This window comes from Plectrocnemia conspersa, unplaced genomic scaffold (genome assembly GCF_051122295.1).
Source record: "Plectrocnemia conspersa isolate PC_06_02 unplaced genomic scaffold, ASM5112229v1 ptg000006l, whole genome shotgun sequence".
Lineage (NCBI taxonomy): Eukaryota > Metazoa > Arthropoda > Insecta > Trichoptera > Polycentropodidae > Plectrocnemia > Plectrocnemia conspersa.
In genome coordinates, this window is record NW_028277170.1 from 15598198 (window position 1) to 15621993 (window position 23796).

Consider the following 23796-nt stretch of genomic DNA (forward strand, 5'->3'; position numbering starts at 1 on the left):
ACAAATGAAGTGAATAATAATAAACCAACTTAATCCTATAGTTGATTATTTTCTGTTTTAGCGTGGGGATTACCTTATTTTAAGCATTTGTGGTTGAGAACCAGTGATTTTAATTTCATTGAATTAAATCAGCATCGCAATGAAGATCTTAAGAAAAGATTTTATGTAAGTAATGTATCTTATAATTCAAATTAAATGACGATTTTTTCGCTATACATAAAATAAGTTAAAATAAAACCAATAGTAGTATAACAAAAATTTGATGATACCATAATTACTTTTTTACAAATTTTTAAGCAAGGAGCTTTTTCTTATTATTTATTTGTCGTAGTTCTTAAATTTAAAATTGTTTGGTACGCTCGTCCTGCATCACACTAAAGAATAATTTATGGTATAAATAAACTAGATTTAGTAAATTTATTAGTAATACAAAGTTCGAAGATTATCCATATAAATGGAAAAGTTATAATTTACTGAACTTATTTTTAAATCGTCAAATAAAGTAACTAATTAATGGGACAAATATATGTTATTATCTAATAATATACCAAGGTATTAATGCCTAATGTTTTTTAGCCGCGGCTTGAAAAACGGTGTTTATAAGAAAGCAAATAATCTTCATCGCAGCTCAAGAGCAAGTAGTAGTGCGAACAATTTACCATCTAGTTCAATTACTAGAAGCCATGTTGAATTACCATCAGTTGCGGTACATGGAACTGGACCAATCTCAATACCGCCGGATTACTGGCACTCTATTGAACCGTCGGAATTTTTTGATTTAATTCCGTATTTAATAAACATAATAGTACATGACATGTACTCATATGAAGAACTGGCAACAGAATTGGTTGGAATAGAGCAAAGACGGGAAGATATCGTCGTTTTGGATGAAAGTAGAGCTTTATCACATCAGTCACAATTGTATGAATTTCGTAACGAGATATTTTCATCAAATGACAATAACGAAAATATTCCATATGTATTTCCACCGCAATATAGAGTCAAACGTGGCGATTTAGGAGATATTTATCTCATTAATGAATTGGGATTTTTGTACTACAATAATAATGCAGCACGCTTTTTTAGATTCAACGAAATTTTTTATGATAGATTTGATCACGGAATGTTTTACTATATTGGTTAAATATTTAGTTTTTATTTCTCAAAAAAATATATAAAAATATCAGTATTTTAATAAAGTGAAATGTCTCTTAATTTCAGCTTAAATATTATAATTAAAAACAGTACTCAACCGCATTCAATTATAACTGTTAATATAAAATTTCATAGAAATGAAATTTACTGCGGTATGAATACATTATTGTATAAAAGGTGTATTTTTAATTTGACTTATAAGAGTATAATGTGTCTGAATTTTAGTTTATAAACAATAAATATAAACTAGCTTCATTTGCATTCAATTAAAAATGTTGCAATTATAATAATTTAATGATTGTATTTTATAAGAAAACGTAAAAACGCTTTGTTTTTAAATTGTTTATTAATAAAATTTGATGCATTATGAATGCATATTTGTATTTATCTTAAAAGGATGATCTAGTAAATATTCATGACAAAGTTAGTAGAGTGGTGTAATTTTTCTAGATTTTAGGTTAAAAACGTATAAAATCACTGTTGTATTTGTGTATTTCATTTTTTCTTATAATTAATACAAATTTCAGTTAAAAAACAATAAATATACAACAATAATTATCCGCATTTAATTATAATTGTTGTATTATTTACTAATCAAAGATTTTATATTTTAATTTATTGTGAATGAGTTACTGTACTTATTTTGGACTTATTTTTTAAGGATGTTCTAGTAGCTGTTTATGACACAGTTAGTGAATTTTTATTTTATTTGAACATTAGTTTATAGACTATAATTATATAAAAGTGATTATTCGCATTTAAATAACTTGTTCTATTGTTGTAAACGTTGTTTATGGTATCAAATAGTAATATTTGTATTGAGCTTAATACGAGGGAATCGTATACGACTTTTGGTGTAAAAACTACATTTTAAATGTTGCCTTACTGATGATGTAAAGATTGCCTTAATGATGACATTAAGTGTCTTATATTTTATTTTAAGAATTATAAACATATTAAATATGGATTTTCATTATGCCAAATAAAAGTTGAAAAGTGCTATATATACTTATAAGGAATAATATTTGTTGAAATTTATATAATCGAACTGAATTTATAGAATGATTTATCATTACAATATTCCTAAATTGTATATGAGTTGTAATTTTTCATTACAATATTCCTAAATTGTATATGAGTGGTGTAAAGCACAAACTCCAAAGATAATGTAATGGTGTATTTTTGAAATATATTGTAAATCTTATTTTTTTTTTATTAAATATCTTGAAAAATTAACATTTATTTTATTTACAAGAACAATTAAAGTATTTTTCTTGAATATTAATTATAATAAATATATAATATTAAATTAAATATTATATACTTAATTTTTTTTATTTTATTTATAACCTTAAACTTAAGTAATAGTTTTTGTAATGAATTTTATTTTGATTTGTAAAAATTATGCTTTTTATAATTTTTTTACGAAGATTATGTTTGATTAAATTAGTTTTAAATCATAATAGATTTGGCTATAGAATTTGTGTTAAAATTATTATATATACGTATCGTACATATGTTCACTATTGCATATCTCTGAATCGTATCGAAAATCAAGTTAAACGTTTGGGATTAACATGACCTAATTAGCTGGCAAAGAAAAAGGTTTTATAAAAGCACTTTTGCGGCTAATTATTTTTTATAGATAAACTCTTGATTTCTATACTATTTAAAAATATTTTATCACGACTTTATTATTTTTAAAATTTTAAATTAAAGTTATTTAGCTTTGGGAGAGATTTATCTCATCTGTTTTTTCATAATTAATTAATTCATTGCTGGTTACTAACTACAATATATAAGAGAAGGTTGTGCGTGTCAAGGAGATATTCCCAGAAGAAAAATGTATTTATTTATAATCTAAATTAAATTAAGACATGTTACCCCAATACGTCACGATGATAAACGAAAGACAATACGATACAATGTATTATCAAATTACATACAAATATGATTGAATAGATCAATTTTCACGAAAGGCATTATATATATCAATTTTCAATGCCGGTGTATTAAGCAGCCGGAGGCAAGAGCCATAGGTGAGTCAGCGAGTGCAGATATCCTGTCTCTATTGCTCATCATTACAGAACCTAAAACTGAAATCCTTCAAGGATAGTTTAATTGTTAACAAAGCCTTTTAGTCAGCGGTGTGTTGGACGCCGGTTCATTAAAAAATTGGAAGTTCGGTTTATTAAAAAATTGGAAGTTCGTAGAACCGATTTTTTTCCAGATATTTTGGATTTGTTAATAATTACATTCGTATTGACTAATGTTAGCTTAACAACAAATATTTAAACACGGGTTATTTCATGTTAGAAAGTATGTATTGCTACAAAAGCTTAGAGTATATTATATTTATACACAAGCAATTAATTATTTTATAATAATGTCAAGCCATCAAGATTCAAATTTTGTTTTACAACCTAAAGATTTATACTTAATCGAAGGTTTTTATAGGTTAAATGTTTTCTTTCGTTCAAAACAGTTACCGAAAAGTCGGCAGTACGGGTATTGAACTAATTTGTATTTTAAATTAGATACTGACTAAATAAATTCAGACCTAATTAATTAAATATTATATCGAATTGTGTCGTGTCGAGGAAATTAAATATATATTTCATCTCAAGCTCAAGCGTTTCTAATTTTATTTAAAAAATTCTAATTATAAATACTATTTAATTGTAAATATTTCTTTTAAAATAGAAAGTGAAGAATTAATTTAGAATTGTTTCTCCATTAAAAAAAAACAATTAAATAAATTCGCATCGGCAACGTTAGGTAGAAAATCTGGAGAAGCTATTAAATTAGTTCAAATGTATCCTTATATTATTTTATGGATTTGTCACTATATGATTCAATAAAATAAATACAAGAGGTCAATCATTTTAAATAATTTTTAGATAAAATATACTTAATTTCTATCAGTTTCAGTTTGTTAAAAAAACACCCTTTATATTAATTGTTTTTTTAAAAAACGCGTGCTTTTTTGTTATTCAATGCGTTACTTAGTTTTTTTAGATTTTTTTACTCAAATCTCATCTGGGGTGTAATCTTGATATTATCTCAGCCGCCTTGAAACTTAGCCTCGTCTGTCGTCTTTGATCCGATATTGTATCTTCTTTCAATGTTTGCTTGTTACTAAAGCAATTTGAAAACAAATGCATTTATTTTCAAATTGATTTGTTTAAATCGGTAACAATTTTTCCGAAATTGATTTTGCGTCGCACGGTGGGGTATTTGCTCGATCTTGGCGGTCAAAAGTCGATTATGAAAACTTTAACGCAGGTAAGAACGAAAGGTTGCTCTATAAAACTAATAATTATACAAATGAAAATCAAGGATTCCCACACCACAATCCCTCGGTGTCATTGGACAATTATTATTATTTTAATTAAGTACAGTTAAAAATGCAAACCATTGATTATGATTAAGCAGATAAGTGTGTCTATGATTCATAGCTTTACGTTGCAATAACTGTTATAATAAATACACAACATTGTTTTGAGTAGGTATTAATTTTTCTAATTTTGTAATCATTAATTATATTTCCAACGACTTTTTATTATTGATTTTATATACAATATAGATCTTAATGATACATGTCAGATTATCAGCAAATTTTTGAGTTTTTTAACAAAAAAATTGCATACCATTATTCTTAAAAATGGGGCGGGGCAAATACCCTGTTTTTTTAAATATAAATATGATTTATCTGAATTTGTAATGTGCGGTTGAAAAGATTAGGACCACCTTTTCCCGAAACGCGTTTTCCCCGTAACGAGCTTTATCCGGCGACATTCCGGGGGCAATCAAATGTTTACGTTGATCGCGAACATCGAATGACCCACTCAGAGTTATTCGCAATAAATACCGCATTCGTCCATCTGCTGCTATCCATAATAATACACTTTCATAAAACGGTAAATGCGGCGGTGTCTTATAAAAGCGGTTTTACGTTTATGCGATACGGCGCACCTGACTTCCGAGCAGGGGTAGCTAACTACCCCCTACTACGTTTACAACAACAGTGCGGAACATTTTGCTTGATTGAATAATAAAAAAATATATTTTTAAATAAGAGAAATGTTACTTGTAGTAGATTGAATTAATGTATTATTAACATAAAACAAACTTTTTATATGTTAGTGATATCGTCATTAAGATTGCCTCTGCTCTAAACAGAATATTGTCTTTATTCTTTTATTATTTATGTTTTGCATTCGTGTTTGAAACTATGCCCGAACTCTTTCTTATTTTGGGCAAATCGAAATAATTATTTAAGATCGAGTCCCATCCATGTTCTGATCTTTCAGAAAGCCGCTTTCTTGTGGCCAAAATAACATAATTTTAGGCGTTTTGCGATACAAAAATGGTCTTTTTTTATGAACTAGCTGGAAGACAGTTTCATTTCTAACGTCTTCTTTCAATAAGATTTTCAGCATTGTTCGGTTTGTTTTTGCTTGCTGTCAGAAGTGTCCACGTTTTGCATCCATATATTAAAATCGGAAAATTACTTGATCAACACTTTATAAAAAAGAGCATGAAGACTTCATATTCTTACCTCTTATTTTCATCTAAATACGGAAATTTGAACAGAAATAAATATGTGTAATTTAAATGAATTTAATTTTTCATAAGATTTTAAAATATATATATTTTGATTATATTGTTAATTTGAGATAATAATTATGAGATGTATCATAAATAAAATACAAACTACTACATTTTAATAAACTTTATTTTTAAACAACAATTGTACAGTTGATTCAGGGATAAGATTTCTCAGATAAGTACATCATATAATATCTCATAAGCTTCACAATGGGGTCCATAGTAGGATACACGAGGGTATCATTCTTTTTATCATTCATTTCTTTTTGATCCACTTCAATAGGCTTCATTGATACTTCACCATTTTCAGAAATAATTATATCAGCACCTGTTAATAATTAGTGAATATAACAATGGGCACTTAATTATTGTAAAAATTATACATGCAATTTTTATTATTAAAAAAAATGTTTTTACCATTATTTTTGTAGAAAGTTGCCATCATTTCCATCAAGTTTGTAATATCTGCATCTAGTATGCCACTTATGCGCTTGTCGTTCTTAGCCGATGAAATTATATCGCTCATGGTACCATGAGTCAATATACTGCATACATATTGATTGATAACAATCAATATGATGCACGCGAACAAAGTTAAAGTCTTAGCCATGATGGTTAGACACGAACTGATGAAAAATATCAAAAATATATCTATATATATATATTTTTTTTAAGAACTGACCCAAATTAAAAATGTTGAAATTGGTTAGTACTGTTTGGATTCTATGAATGTGTCACAATTAAATCAACAGTGAAAATGTACAAGCAATTTGTGTTTATGTTTTTTTTTGAAAATGGTGAAATTTGTTTTTACTATTCAAATACAATAACAATAATATAAACAATAAAAATGGTATTTACAAATTGAGTTTGACATCATTACAATTAGTCACAAAACACAATTACTATATCATTTTTGAATCGAGTTTCTTCTCTTATTAAAAAAAACAATTTAACATCATTAAAATCATTATAGAGTATTTGTATTTTTCACACAAAAATGGCTCCTGAAAACAATTAAATTCTTGTGAAAATTTCGATCGTCAATTTAAAAAAAATCATTAAAAATTTAATGCTATAAACAGGATACCCTTCTCATAAAACAATATTCATTGCCAGCGTAGCAAAGAACTGGGCGATGACAGCCAACGACAAGTCAGCTAATGTGGACGTCTTAGCTCTAACGGGAATGATAAGAAAACGATCATGATAATGATTTTCGAAGACGTTCTGGAACCCAAAACTTGAATTATTTGGGTATTGTTTAATTTTTACCAGAACTGGTAAAAATTAAACTTTCCTCAAGGTCACTTTTAGTTTTTTAAAAAAAATTAGCGATATACCTTTTTTAGAAATGTTGAGCGTTAACCTAGCATAACCTAACATAGCATAACATAAAGGCGCTGGGATACAAGAAGGGATAATAACTAAATATCTTCCTATACATTATGTCGAGAAACTTCGCTGAACTTTTTAGATTAAGAGAGAGTATATGGTTATTCAGAGATTATAAATTATAGATTGAATGCAAACTAAAGTGGATGTTAATAATTTATGAATCATTTAAGCAAAATGCGCTCATCAAATTAAAATCTAAAGTTTAGGTATAGGAAGAAACCTAATATGTTGACAGAAACTTATTTTCATATAGAATCTAAACCTCTTTGTAGAGTCTGCAAAGGATTTAATACATTAAAACAATATTAAATCGTTTGCATGCAAGAGAAAACTTAAATTTATAGCTGTCGTATTTATTTTTTCTAATTATTAAATATTCCAAAGAGCAAGGAGTCTAGATTAGACCATTGAGGACTTTTCTCTTATTTAAAGATTTTCCTAATTATTAAATAGCCTAAATGAGTGAAATATTTTTTTGACAATCGGCACCATAAGTTACAACTATAACAATTCCAGAAACCAAGGATCGATAATTTTATTTAATAATAAGTTTTTTATTAAATCTTATCACTTTCGGATAATTAAATTTAAGATTATTTTCTGGATTATTGTATTAGAGTTTAATAACAATAAAGTTTAGATTACTTAAAATGACACCTATACATATATGGCACTTCAAAACAATGTAATAAGAAACTCATCATTATTATAAAATTTTCTTCGAGTGTCATAATGCTGGTTTTTCTAGTGCTAAAAATAAAATATGTATTTTGACTAATTTTAGCTTCAAAGAAATATTTTATATTTGTTTTTTTTATATAACTCTTAACGTATTGTTTCAATTTTTTTCTGAAAACGTGCTCTCATTTTGAAAATATTTAATAATAAATTGTTATTATACACTATAAATAAAATATCGGTTCGAAAAGTGCAAAAGAAAATATACCCTAAAGATTTTACTTATAATCTAATTTTAGATAGCTGTATGTATATACAAAAGTATGGAATTACTAAAATTTTATATTTTTAATACACGTATAGAAACATATCAAGAAAACTAATAATAGCTTTCGTATAGAAATTATTGTGAGACATTTTGTATTGTACAAGGTTAAACAGATTCGTATTTAATAAATAACTACAGTTTTTAATATGCATATAAATATACAAGTAATCATATTATTATTGTCTAATTTTCATTATATTTTAATACTAGTATGATGTATTTATTTTAAATACACGTCACGAACCACCGAAAACTTTCACGATTTGTATTTAAGCCACAGCCTTAAGATTGAAAACCAATAATTTAGTCGTTTGCCTGTCAATAGTAATTACGTGACTCGTTTAATAATTTATAGGAACGGCATAGAATAAAGTCGAATTATTATTTAGCTCTTTGAATTGAAAACAGATAAAAATTCCTGTTAGATTTTTTTTTTCTGAAAAATATTATTTTAAATTATTTATAAAAATGGTTTTAACCTTTACCGGACAGAAACTTTTTGCTCACTGATTTTATTTTATCACAAAAAAGCTTTAAAAAAAAGAATAAGCTTAAGAAAATTCAGAATTTATTGGTTTAAAAATATTTTGTCTAAATATTAAGTTAAATCAAACAGTAGTTTAAAAAATATGTACGTAAATGTAAATACAAAACTTGTTAGATTAAGTACATTGTTAACAATTTATACATCTAGATTTTGAACGCGTGGGAAAGACTAATCAAAATTTTTTTCGATATAATATTTTATTTATGTTGTATGGTTTTAGTATTTGTATAATGTTTGCCAAGACAACGACTATGGTCGATCACGAATTTATATTAGATAACATGAAGAAGCAGAATTGTAAAAACTTTAATGTCAACTATCTAGACACATTAGTTGAGTTGGCCCCTAATATTTTTCTCATCTTTTAGATTTTATTATAGAAGTTTTCGTGACGATTTTATTTACTTACTCTTTGATTTTATTCACCATTTATTGCATTTCAACAAAAAGCGTTATCGGTTTAGTAATGATACAGTTCTAGAAATCTTACTATTGTTTTTGCTTTTTGCAAAGCTGTGATTTTTGCTTTATGACATTTTTCGTTGAGCATTGTTTTTATTTATTGCAATTCATCAAATAACGGTAAAATTTAGAACTGTAAGAGTTCTTTGAAAACAACGTTTCATAATAACTAGAGCACGTGCAAAAGTACAACTGCACTTTTCCGATGATGAAGACTAAATTTGCTAAAAACATACTTTGAGACGTCCGTTTTTTTAAATGGAGTTGAATTTATTTATCTATTTGTTTGTTGCTTGTACATTAAATGTATAAAGAAATCAAACATTTATATAAGAGAGTTTTGTAGATAATGTATTTTTATTTATAAAATAAAAAAAACAGTTTACGATCTTAAAACGTTTTTGTATTATTAAAATATTCTAATATTAACACGTAAAAGTGTCGTAATAGTTTGTATCGTATTTAAAAATATATTTTATCTCTATCGTATTATATAATTATTGTGAGTTCCTTAGTGTTGTTCCAAGCTGATGTCCTTAAAGTAGTATTCAGATTTTCTATATTTAAGTAACTGTTTGCCACTTTTCTGAAAATAAAAGGTTAATGAGGTCTGGCATTTTTGTTAGGATCAGAGGGCCAATAGATTAGTTTACTAGTTGTATAAAAAATCACACTTAATTCTCTTATGGCATTTCTAAGATTTTTGCCTTTTGTAGTCTGAGTACTAAGCATTAAAATCCCTTCTCTCAATATATCTTTTAAAGGTTCAAATAATATTTTTTTAAATTGTACCTTGGTGGACAATATATAGCTTTCATTAGTATATTTTGTCTAGTTGATTTGATTCCTACTATCGTTAGTAAAATATCATCTGTTTATATTTGCTGTTAATCATAATGGTCAATACTCCCTTTGATTATAAGAGCGCCACCTTCTCTTGCTTTATTTTGCGGGTGTAATAAGTGATATATTTTAAAGCCTCTGATCTTAAAATAAGATTAATTTGTAAACTGTGTTTCTGAAATAACACATATATTATTTTTTTAATATTTAAAAAACTTATAGTTCTTGTCTTTTGTTTAGTAGACCATTAGCGATCCATGTCACTAATCTTACATTTTTTGAGATCATTGGAATTTGGTTGTTTATATCTTTGACTCCAGACATTTTTTTCTCAATCGCTTCAAACTTTTATAATAAAGTTTGCATAATTTGTAACTGACTATAGTGTTCAGACTGGTTTTGTTTCTGCTAATTTATATCCTTCTCGGTTATTTGAACATATGATTATTTTTTTGTTACTTTAGTAGAGATAAGTGTACTCAGTTTATGTTGTATATTCTTAGCTTAGCAAAATATTCACACATATTCTAAATTTCTCTCTTTATAAAAAGTCCTGGAATTGCCATAAAAATGTTTTATCGACAGCTTTGTTTCATTTTATAAATCTCACGTTTGCCGGAATATTTAATTTTTATATATGAAATATATGACTTACTAATTTTTTTGAGATTCAAAATTCTCAGAATATTCTGATATTTTGCAAAATTCATTTAGAGATTAAATAAATCCTTCTCCGCAATATTTGCTGCTTCCAAAAAGTCCCCACAGCTAAATTCAGATCAGTAGTGAGAGCGGTGTATTAAGAAAGGACATGGAATCCCTATTAAACAGTACGAAAGTATTGTTACACAATGTAGATTATGACGTAAGATAATTTTATTTCAATAAGCAAACACTTTGGTTTCAGCATCCTTGAGCATTTGCAAAAAATAAAAATGCGGGTATTTGTTTGCATGATTAATTTACCGATGGATCAAAAGCTCAGCAACGTCATTGATTAAATTCGATTATAAAATTTATTATAAATTAACATTTATTATTGTTTTAGATGTAACCAAAATATATATTATTGACTTTTGCAAATAATATATAAAAAGAGCAAATTCCAAATGTACATTTAAGAGGATCATAAATAGAAAATTATAAAATTTTCATTCAATATTTAATGAAGCTTTCAAGTTTATAATCTGCGAAAGTTGACAATGCTCAGCACAATATAAAGTTTTTGTTATTTATAGTTATAAATATATTGTTATATCATATGCAGTTAGTCTTATGAAGCGAATTTATCCATAAAATAACGATATTGATATTGAATTAATGGAAAATAATTCGGAAAAAGTTATGTGTAAAAAACTTTGAACATAAAATCTGTAATTAAAGAAATCAAATTACCAAAGCAAAATAAACCAATTCGTGGTATTTATCAAAACATTTAATTTTCTTGAATCAACGAACGAACGAAGAAAACAACGTTTCATAAGAAAGCACGTGTTGCACTCGATTGAATAGAATTGCGGACTGTTACAATTTATTTTATGCCTGTGGAACAATATGAATTGCAACAATGTATTACATTCCTATGAGTGACAAAGTTTTTTTAAATGCTCATTCGCCGTTCAAGCTGCTTGAGAGCAACACCACCATGACGTATTACCGAGTTTTCATCCTTTACGTGGGTAGTGTCTTCTACGTTCCACATCTGCACGACTATGTAAACGTGATGGGACAAGAAATTTTTTTTTATGGTATGAAACTATTTACATATTAAAAAAAAAACAGTTTTTAGAATTACAATATTTTTTATAGATGAATTGGAGATTTTCACCGAAGGAAATGTAACAGTGCGGCTTTTCGAAGCCTTTGTAAATATTCAAGGCCTTCAAACCATCATTGAAGTTCCCGATGAAGAAGTCTAAATGGCTTTTGTTAAAAACATACATTGAACTGTCCAATTTATGTACATTAAGTTGAATTTATATCTTTGGTAATTTATCGCTTATACATAATAAAATGAATTAAAAAAATAAATTTTATATATGTGACTTATGTAGATTATACACATTTTTTATATAATAAAAAACTTGTTAGTGATATTTAAGCGTTTTTGTATTTACATAAAATTAATTATATCACATTTATATTTTATACATCAAACAATATTTATTACGCAGTGAAAAAAGCGTCGCAATGGTTTTTATTGTATTGAAAATGCGGGGGTTTTTATTGAATATTTTTTACGGTAAAATGGTAATATTTGCAAAATACGGGACTTGTTTTTTTGACTAAGCAAGGTGATACAAAGTCTTTTAGGCCTTACAATTTAAACAGGGAAAGACCAATCTATGTTACAATTAAAATAGACTATTAAGCTATAAACAAAAATAGAGTAGCCCTTATAACATTTGAAACAAAAGTAGCAGCAATAAAAAAATGCGGCTTTATAAATAAGGTTTATAATTATTTTCATGTAAGCAATTAGTCTATAGCTAAATTTAATAAAAAAATAAGAATATATTATTAAAAAAAAAAAACGTTTGTGGATATAATTTAAGAGAAAATAAAACTCAAACTCTTTTACAATTCAAGCGAATGTCGCTAATAATGCCTGTACTTGAAATGTAATGCTTTCAAAGAGAATTTTAAGAACTTAAAATATACGTAAAGATACATGGTTCAAAATGTAGAAAGATATTATATATGAATCGAACAGATTCCTTTGGATGCATAAGATACAAAAACACAGCAATTTACATGATGTTAAGTGTGAAATATGCAAAAAAATATTTAACAAATAATATCTTATTTATTATTACTAAATTATAATTCTCATTCGTCCTTAAGCTACTTGAGAAAAAACATCATTATGACGTGTTTCCGTGCCTTCGAAGTTCGCGTGCATGGTGACGTCCGCAAATATTCAGATCCGCTCAGCGGTGAAGATGGAACAACGCAGGCAATATTCTTTAATGGTATATAATTATTTAAATATTAAAAAAAATCATGTTTTTATATTAAAATATTTTTTTAGAAGAAGAAGAAGAAACCGGAGAAGAAGACGTAATGGCACGGCTTCTCGAAGCATTTCTTTACCCTAGTTGTCTTAATACCATCGTAGAAGTTTCTTATGAATTAGAATAAATGGGTATTGCTACAAATATACCTCGAGATGTCCGATTTCTTCAAATAAAATTAACATATTTTTCTGGTTATGTATTTTTCGTACAAAAAATGATTAAATATTTAAATTTAATATTAGTGAGTTATGTAGATAACATATTTTTTATTCTATAAGAAATATAAGTTTGTGATATTAAAACGTTTTTGTATTTATAAAACAATATATATTATCAAACGTGGCATAATCTAGAAGGCAATGTGAAAAGCGTCGCAATGGTTTGTATCGTATTGAAAAGTTTATTAAATAAATACATTTACTTATATTTTTGACTGTGCGTTTGTGGACCTTATTACGATGAATAGTTCTTGTGGTGGAACTATTTTTACATGGGAGAAAAACGAAATAAATAGATCAATATTAAAAAACATTCACGGTAGATAAAGATTTAATCTGTAAAATTAGCTTACAATAAATTTTATGTCAATAAAAACTAGAAAAATAAAAAAATTGACAGATTAGAAAATATATTGAATAAAATCTTTATCGCACGCTTATCTTTTGAATACTCTCCCACCTTTTGAAAAACTATTAAAAGTCAATAAATAAAAAGGGCGATACGGATCATGAAATTTCGATTAGATCAGTTTCTATAATTTAGTAAAATATTTAAAACATTATTTCTTATGTATTTAAAATAATCTATATGCGCTAGTTTTAATATGAAAAAAGTTTTCTAGGGCCTTTTCTTTTTATCTTTTTCAGGAACGATATCCTAAATTACAAAAATACGCGTTTATCTATGAAAGCTACAAATACAGATATTTTAACTAGTGTTTATGGTCTTAAATCATTCGCGAGTAAATTACAAAAGAATTAAACATGTTTTTAAAGGTAAAAAATTTAATTCAATCAAATTAAAAAAAAAGCAATTATAGCAACAAAACGTAGAAAAACTCTGCTGCCGCCTCTGTAAAATAAACAGGACAGAAGTTAATTCTCAAATTAAAACCACTTATAATTAATTTTATTTTCTTATTTTTTAACAACAAATTTAAAATAGTAAAATCGCTATACACCAGTAACATGTGTAGCATATATAATTGCTATGTTTGTAAAATTATTATTTATTATTGAAATAAACGTTTTTTATTTAAAAAAATAACAAAATGACAGGAGCAGTGGATCATAGTGAACCTAAGGCCCAGTGCTAGAAGGACATTCTGAGTTACCAGTTTATCCAGCTGCTCACAAATCATAGATGTTTTCAAACACATCTGCACAGAATAGGCAAATAAGTGAACCATGAAGGTGCTTTTGACTCATTTGGCTGCACGATCAGGTATGAAAATAAGACCTTATTAATGTAAACGCTTGATTACGAGTCTGTGTTTAACGCACGATGTAAAAGTTTGCATCGCGCATTTTTTAAAGTAACATGTGTTTTGATATTGTATAATTTTTTTTATAAATTTATTCAACACGTTACATATGTTACAATTTTTCTTACTCGCATCTCGTTTGCCATCATCTAAGGCGTAATCTCAGTGGCCGCAGACTTTGATTCGATCTCTTTTCGGTTGTTTTTTTCTAAAGGAACAACAAGTGCATTTATTTTCGAATTGATTTGTTAAAATATATTTATAAATTAGCATTATTACATTTTTTGATGTTCCAAGCTTATCAAAATATTATTCGATAATCTTAAATCAGTCAAATTATATATTTTACATTCGATTGGCTTACGCGAGTGCTTTTAGTACACAAATAGTATTTTGTATTTAAATATCAGAAGGCAAATTTACTAAAAGAAGTAGGAGTGTCCCCTCCATATAATATTAATAAATTCCTTTTTTTGTTATTAATTCAACAAAGGCAATAGCGGGCACATCCAATTGTACAATACAATATTTACACAGCGTCTTGTTTGCTCAAGTTCGGCTCAATGACGCCGAGGGGAACTTTTTCACTGGCGAAATTTTCGCAGGATACTCGTGTGCTGCTGGCCGAAATTTTCATATCTCGGTCAGGAACTATATAATTAATACGAATTTTGTATGTTTTTTGTAACCATGTTGACTTTTGTTGAATTAAAATTCAACAAAAATGTAACACTGTTTTACAAAAGAAAAACAAAATCATTGTTGAATATATAGTTAAATAATCTAAGGATTAGAACTTTACATTTATATTTTATAAAAAATATTATATTGTAATATTAAAATATAAAAATTAGTCAAACACAATAAATGTAATTAAATTTCTTTGGTACTTGAAAACTGTAATTTTATTAAAAAAATGTCGATAGTTCCCTAATGAGTAGTTTTTTGTCAATTAAGAGTTTTTATTTCCCTATTCCATTCTGGACACGGTCAATTGGGCGACGGCGATTGGATGACGGACAAATGGGCGATCGTTTTTTGGGCCACGGTCTTTTGGGCGATATAATAATAATGCAATACAAATAAATTAGCAATAAAAATCTTATTTTTATCATTTTATTTAGTAACGTGACCCTATTATTAAATAATTAATTAACATGATTTACTACATATTAAAATATAAACATACGTACACACGAAAATACAAATTAATAATATTTTTTAAAACAGACTTAAAAGATTAAAATCATTATACGGTCTGAACAGAACATAGAGTATTTAGTTTTACTAAATTATAAAATATTTGTTTGATTGTTTGATTTTTTATTCAAGAACTTGTGAGAGTTACCCGATATCATAAAACATTTTGGCTTAAGCCGGTAATTTTAACATCACTACTGATAAATGATTATCGTTGATTTTGCCCTTATGCGATATTCTTTTTATGTTTTGAGCCTTGGAAATTACTGTGAGAACAAACTTTCAGAATTTCCAAAAATTGCATATTTTACAGTTACTGATTTAAAACTATATAAGGGTTTTTTAATAACCCAGATCTGGCGCACAGTGTACTTTGGATACCTGATTCTAGGGAAACATAAGTTATTCCTGTAGAATATTTAAATTATGAATTCAATCTATCACAATTTTAACGTTTTCTTTTAGTTGATTCTGGATCAGAACAAGTCGACCAAATGAGAATCTTAATTTTTGATCGTCAAAGTCATGCAATGTGGAGCCAAAGCATGAAAGAATTAATTAAATGGCACATTTATACTTTCATCCCATTTCTTTTTTAATTTTTGTCATTTTGGCTAGAAAGGATGGAGGTTTTGTTTTCCCTGCTTTATTTTGATTATTACCTAATAAGACTCTTGAAACGTTTACAAAATTATTTTATATGATAAATGAAATGTTGATTATGAAATTGCAATACATCAAGCTTTGCGTACGGTATTTCCACAATCTAACATAAATGGTTGCTTTTTTAATCTGGTACAAAATCTTTGAAAGCATTTAGATTCATGTAATCTTTTGCCCAGGTACTATAATGATTCGCTTTAAATCCAAAAATGATTACTTCACGTGCTTTCGTTCCAGAACAAGATATAATACATGCTTTTTCTGAACTAGAGAATCATTTATCCAATGAATTAGAAGTAATTTTTAAATTGTTTACGAACGCTCATATAGGTCGCCTAAGAAATAATAGAAGTAAGGCTCCACTGATTTTTCCATCTAACGTTTGGTCTGTTTATCATAGAACATTAAACGGAAGCGATAAGCCCAATAATTTTGCCGAGGCATGTTATCGGAAACTGTAATTTAGCTTTTGTAGCAGTTTAAGTCATCCAAATTTATAGATTTTTATCAATGGTCTCAGATAAATCCAAAAAAGCTATAATGTTGATTATGAAAGAACTATAGTAGGTTTTGAACATCAGCGCAAATAAAATGTTACAAAGAAGCTGACCAAATAATTGATACAAAGGTTTTGAGGTACAATAGAGAAAATTTCATACAATATTTACATGGTATTGCATATATATAATTATAATATGAGTTAATAATTTTAATATAAAATTGTTTTTAAATTATTATACTTTTTCGTTTTATTTTATATTTTACTAATATTTACAATAAAGGTCAGCGTGCAAGTTTTTTTAAATTTCTGTTGCCCATATGACAGTCGCCCAAATAACCATCGCCCATTTGACCATTGCCCAATTGACCGGAATCGCCTATTTTTCCGTCGCATACCAGATTTTGTAAACGTTTTTTGAAAATAATTATTTCTGTTTAAATTTTCTTGATTAAGGTTGCAACTAAAGGTTTTGCAAATTTTAGAAAAAAATAAAATTTTATTGATAAGTCGTTGCTTATCTTACTGGGCTAATACAATTATGGCATTTGCCGTCTGTGTGACATATGTCAGCTTATACAATATTATTTTATAAAATTTGGCTTTTACATAATTAAATTCCCATCTTTAAAATGTACGCTTTTTCAAATGGGTCCTCACAATCATATGTATTAAACCAACTTCAAAGCATCTGCATTAGGCAAAGATTGAGTCAACGGTAAAACGACTCAATGGTACACAAGTTAAAACGCTGCCATATTTAAACATTTTCGTCGTAATTTTCATCTGAAACTTCGTTTATGAATATATAGAAGTAAGACACAGCAAACAGAGTTAAAACCGAGTCGATCAAGATGAACGTTAAAAGCCTAAAAATAGCTGCCGTTTTCACTTAAACTGTTCTTTCTGGTCCAGCTAATCAATCACCACAATTTTGAATAAGAGTTGAACCTGATCTTTGGAACGACTAGGAGAGGAAGAATACGCAATACCCCGGTGACATCAACTGAGCACATAATGTACGATTCAATAATATTTACAGCTTTTGTGATTTAAAAATGATGAAGGTACCACACAATACATTTATATTATAGTATAAATATTTTATATAAATAGTTTTGTTATATGTTTAAGGGTTTTCCTTATAAAAATTTACATAATAAATTTTCATGTATTGCCACAATTCATATTGTAGGTAATGATAATATGAACTAGGTAATTTATTTACTTGTAATTGTTCAAGCGTTATGGTTTTCAGTTATTTTAAAATATTAAAAATATTTTAATAGTTGAGTCATCATTCCAATAAATTTTGACAATATTTATTTTTTTAAATAGTCTGTATTGTATTTTACTTAAAACACTAACCATCATATCAGTTGCACAAAGAGTGATGAAATTACAGGCTACTTTATAAATACCTAAAAACCTGTTTTGTGCCGATATCAACTTTTCACTGCTCTGAATATTGTTTTTGCTACCGGAGCCGACCACCCTTCTCTTCTTTTACGGTAGATGGGTGGCTTAGGGGTTTAGGTACCTTAGCCTCCCTGTCCCGCGGCGTTTCGGCAAACCTTTTGCGGGAAAAAAATACAATGCGATGTTATTGTTCGACAGGATGGAATTATAAAATTGTTATTAAATACGGAATTGTATTTTCCGGAAAAAAGACGTACAAAACCAATTTTGCGTTTGCGCAGATTTGTATTATACGTTGTATTGTATTACGTTATAAATGCTACTGAATAAATAATTGTTCACAAAATCATAGGTCACGAGTTTGCTATTTTAGTAAAAAACTTACGAGAGTTATAATTACATACACACAACACCTCATTCTTCTCAACAAGTCACAACTTATTAAAATTTGACACTGACTATCTCAACGGATCAGGTTATCGGACTTATTTCTTTAAATTGATATAACGTCAGCAGTTTCTGCTATAAAACTTCATTCAGCGTATTTTTTTATTACACCTCGTACAATATATACCTAGTACAGTTTCAAAAATGGAAGAAATAAGTATATAAGAACATATTACTAATTTTATTATAACTTAGAATTAAAGGAAGGATCAAGAGTGTGATTAATTGCTAACAATAAGTTAAAAATGGGTTAGAGTCTGCATTATCAGAATAAGAAACTTAGTATTTAGTAGTATATTGTTTGTATAGCTTTATAATAAAATCGGTTTTGCATTGCATCGTTCGCTAATGTATCAGATACATATATACAAATTGAATAATATTTTTATCGCATAAAAACGGGCCTGATCATATTTCTAGTTATATTTCTTATATTTACCTAACGTTTATTGTATGTGTATTTATTTACAAACACATGCAAAATGTAGAGAAAAAATATAATAACATCAACATCCTAAATATATAATAGTAATAAGCTCGTTGGGATCGCATGCCGAGAAGAAAAAAATACTTTTTTACCATCCACCTTTCTTATTAGTCTAATTTTGTTATTCACAAATGTATTCGATTCTTAGATGTAGGACTTCTTTACTAACCATAATACGCATATAGGTCGAAATAAAACGATATAATGGAACATAAAAAGTTTAATGTAAAATGCAAGACGGTACATAACTTGTTTTTATTTTTATAGAAAATATGTTTCAATCTATTTTAATCTATTAAATTCTATGATTAAGTAATATATAAATATATAGTAAAATTTATAGCACAGTTTGGTGACTAGATCGTAAGGTACGAGAACATCTAAATTAAATTTGAAGCTTTTTGTTTTATAACAATGTTTTAGAAAAGCAATAAAAGTATGGTAATGAGGTCTTACGAATCCTAAGAAAATCCTAAGAAAATAATTGTAGATTATTTTACTAACACTATCTCTATCATAAATTCCACGCAAAGGCTGAAATTTGTAATGCAACGAAAAACGACGATGATTTTTAATTTCTAATGTACAATTTGTGTTTTTACCGGCAAAGGACATACCGTCCCGTAAAACCACCCACACAAAACACAAGAGAAGGGTCGGTTAGGGGGTGGTAGCCCCCGGTATCAAAAACAATATTCAGAGCGGTGAAAAGTTGATACAGCCACGAAAAAGGTACTTTTGCCCGGCTGTCATATGACCGGAGAAGCCTGCGGCCGGACCCCTCAGGTTAGTAGGGCCAGAAACACGCTACCTGGAAAATTTATATTTTCAGCACACAGGCAGTACAAAGGTTGTGCACAATCTTCGGATGGAATTTAAGATTCTTAAAGCAGTGCACGGCACGGGGTCATCGCATGCCTCCGAGCACTTTCCTGTGCCCACTCTCAGAATTCCACATCAAACGATTTCGGGATTAAAATCTTAATGAACAACGCAGAAACGTACAGGATGTGCGAAAAATCTTTGCATTGCCGGACGTTTATCTAAAAATTAAAAAAAATATTTGTGAATAAACTAGTTTTAATTCGATGTTCGCATTTAAAATCTTTACTTATATTTTTGCTTCTAACTAATAAAAATATGCTGTTTTTATATTGTCAATAGTTAAATAAAATCAAGTGTAATGCTTATTTATTTATTTTACTTGAAAAGCATGTATTTTTTTTAAATATTTAAATTTACTTAATTTATAACTGTATATGTATAATATTTTAGAAGTGGATGAGAAACATAAATAAATATTTAAAATATTATTTATTTATTTTATTAATACAAATAATCTTCTTCATTGTTTTAATGCCATGTGTTGTACACGTGTGTATGTTGATCGTCTATTATATTTATTTTCGACATTAATTACGGTTTTAAGAAGTTAAAAACGTAAGTTCCAAGAACAGACTGAAATTTTTTTTAAAAAACATTATTTTAAAAAGGTCAGAAATTTAGAGAACTTAGCATTGTCGATATTATAATTTTTTTCTATTAAATTAAAATTTGACATATTATCTTAGACTACTTTCTGTAAGGCTAAATATTTTTTTTTATTTGTTGCGCCAATGATAAACTTTCAATTTCTTTAATGGATTCTAATGGTTCAATTAAATCGCAAGGGTCCTTGAATTTCGTTGAGCCATTAAATAATCTCCAAATAATTTCTTCCCCATATTAAATATTTCTGCTTTTGAAAATTAACTAAAAAAGTCATTAATTTTTTGACTGGTGATTTTGCAAATATTTAATTAATGACATCAATGTCTGATTTCTTCGATTATATACCATCTCTTAAATTGCCCATTAAATTTTGAGCATAGCTTGTTTTAATTAAACTTTTAAGGCCCCTGTGGCTGTCAATAAAAATCATAAAACAATTTTTATTAATAGATTTTGCTATTTTACAAAAGCAATATAAAAAAACCCTTAATCGTTTTGAATTCTGTCGATCCCATAAGTAATTTATTATTATCGGAGCTGATTCTTATATCACCAAAGCAAAGATAAAGCCGCCGACCTGTTATAGTAATAGAAAATCGCAAAAAAATGTCAAATCATTAAAATACATTCGATCTTCTGAGATATTTCAAACGTCTGGCACGAACAATTTCGGTAATGTTTTTTATCTGAGTGTCTTCTTTTATTACTTAAGCAAAAATAAGGCGATTTTGAGTGCTAAAAATTTTTAAGCAATATTTTATTATTCCCAGATCCCTATATCAAATATGAACTTGCCTATACTTATGCAGTGTTATAAAAAAAGCAGTGGTTTTAAAAAGTTTATTGTATTTAATAAATGCTATATAAAATTTCTCGATTTATCATTTTTCACGAGAAACTTTCAAAATGAAACACTAGTTATGACGTTTGTGACTAAGCATTCCTTTATTTTTTCATTCAACACAGATATTTTGTCTTTAAATTTATAAACAGTAAGTTCCTTGTTTAATTACATATAGTTTTTTATTTTCATTATATTATGTTTGTTTCACTTTGTTGCACACGTGTCACTATGCACACGTCCGCCGAGCACAAAGAACGAGCGTTACTTTTATGACATAGAATTCTTCATAAAAGTCTTTTTTAATATTTAAACTGCGCAAACTACGTGTCCAATATAGCTGACAATTGACATGTGCACCAACGTATTACTTATTTTCTGTATCAACTTTATATATTTTACTCATATGTCGATTACCATGAAAAAAAATGGCTGAGCACCTAACGGTTAATGTTGATTTTTAACACAGGGTGTTAGATTACTGTACAATCTTGTATGCTCATGTGTAAATGTACACACAAATGTGTCGAATCTAACGAGACGAATGTCAGCACGCTACATCCTCTCACTTTTCCATTATAATTGCCTGCGAATTTGCTGAGTTAAATGTTTCGCAAGAACAACATAGGATCCCGCCTCACCCTGCATTCCTTTAACGCAGACAGATTTACTCATTAAATGCGCAAGGGGAAATATTTACTTTTAATTACTTATTCGATTAAGACTACGTGGCTGATGTGAGGGAGCTTATTTAATATTTCTCACACCACCCTAATGTCAATGTGCACAGAAAGCCAAAAACAGCATTGAGAAAATAATGGTGTAATATTTAAAAACGTGAGTGAGAAAACAATTCACATATATTTTCTAATTATTGCAAATTAATTATCCGTATTAATAGAGCAGCCTTTACATTGTTATATAATCATTTAAAAGAACATAGGCTTAACTTATATTTTAGAGCCCCTTTACATTTTGGTTTAATTGGGTGTTTTAATTTATGTTTATAATTTACTTCAAATTTTATATAAATGTGAAAAATCTGTGCTTCAAGTGAATTTCCAATAAATAATATAATTATTTTGAATTCGCGAGGACTGAAGCAGATCAAACATCGGTATACGAATTAATTGTTTAAGTCGTGAACAAAATACATTAAATCGACTTGGAAGTTGCAAAGCTCTACATAATGACATTTTTTATGAACGCCTTTCTAAAAAAAAATGTTCGACTGAAGCGTAGGGTGTATTGAAATACTTTTTTAAATATTAACTTAAACAGAATTCCGCACACAAATATCGTAAACTCTGTACGAATATAAATATCATAGTTATGCCTGAATTTTGCTCACATTGAATGTAAGCATAACATAACATTTTATGAAACTAATATAATATTTAAAAAAAAATATTTAAATAATATATTATGATTTTTTTATAATGCAAATAGATTTTCGAAATGCCTAAGATCTGTATTTTAAAAAAGATTTTGGGTCATGCTTTTTAATTATATAAGTCAAAATATAATTATTTGATTTAATTTAATGTTTATATGTAATTCTAATAAAGGTTCGGTTTCTAAATTTAAATATATTTCATCCAATTATCAATGTAAGATAACAAAGGTGACATTAAAAAATAAAAAAAGTCATAGAATTGACAGATTACATAGATACCACATTATAGAACACTTTTTTGGAATTTGAATTCATTACTTAATAAACATCTATACCGCTTGCTTATTTTTTAAATACTTCCCCACTATTTAAAAAAACCGCTAAAACACATCCAACTAAAAAACCCGGTAATTCTGATCAGCATTTAGTAAAATATTTGAAACAATGGTCCTTTAGCGTTTGAAATAATCTCTAAAAATTAAATTATGCATGAACAAAAATTACTCGTTAACACATCAACTCAGTAAGCAAACTTTGCCAGCGCCTTTTTGAAGTGAAAAGGGTAGTAATGTGAAATGAAAACCATTTTACTAAGACCGTTAATTAATATAAAGTACACTTTTATTACAAAAAAATACGAATATATAACAATTATTCAGACCTATTTTAACTAATGCTTGGTGTGAGTATAGTTAAATAATATATAATACACATTTGATCTTAAAAAATATAATTGTAATTGTTTAACTAGTAAATACTACAAAAATATTTTGCGTAACGACCCAAACCTAATAATTTTACTGATGAGAATAACCTGTAATTAATTTTTTT

At 27.6% G+C, this 23796-nt stretch overlaps 1 long non-coding RNA gene across 1 annotated transcript in view; it reads left to right on the forward strand.

The window, feature by feature from the left end:
* Window positions 1-13253, forward strand: part of LOC148234341 (uncharacterized) — a 47440-nt gene extending 34187 nt beyond the window's left edge. The window contains exons 2-3 of the long non-coding RNA XR_015810043.1: window positions 12867-12994; window positions 13054-13253. This is a non-coding gene — a long non-coding RNA (uncharacterized LOC148234341). The remainder of the gene's footprint in view (window positions 1-12866; window positions 12995-13053) is intronic.
* The last annotated feature ends 10543 nt before the right edge of the window (window positions 13254-23796 follow it).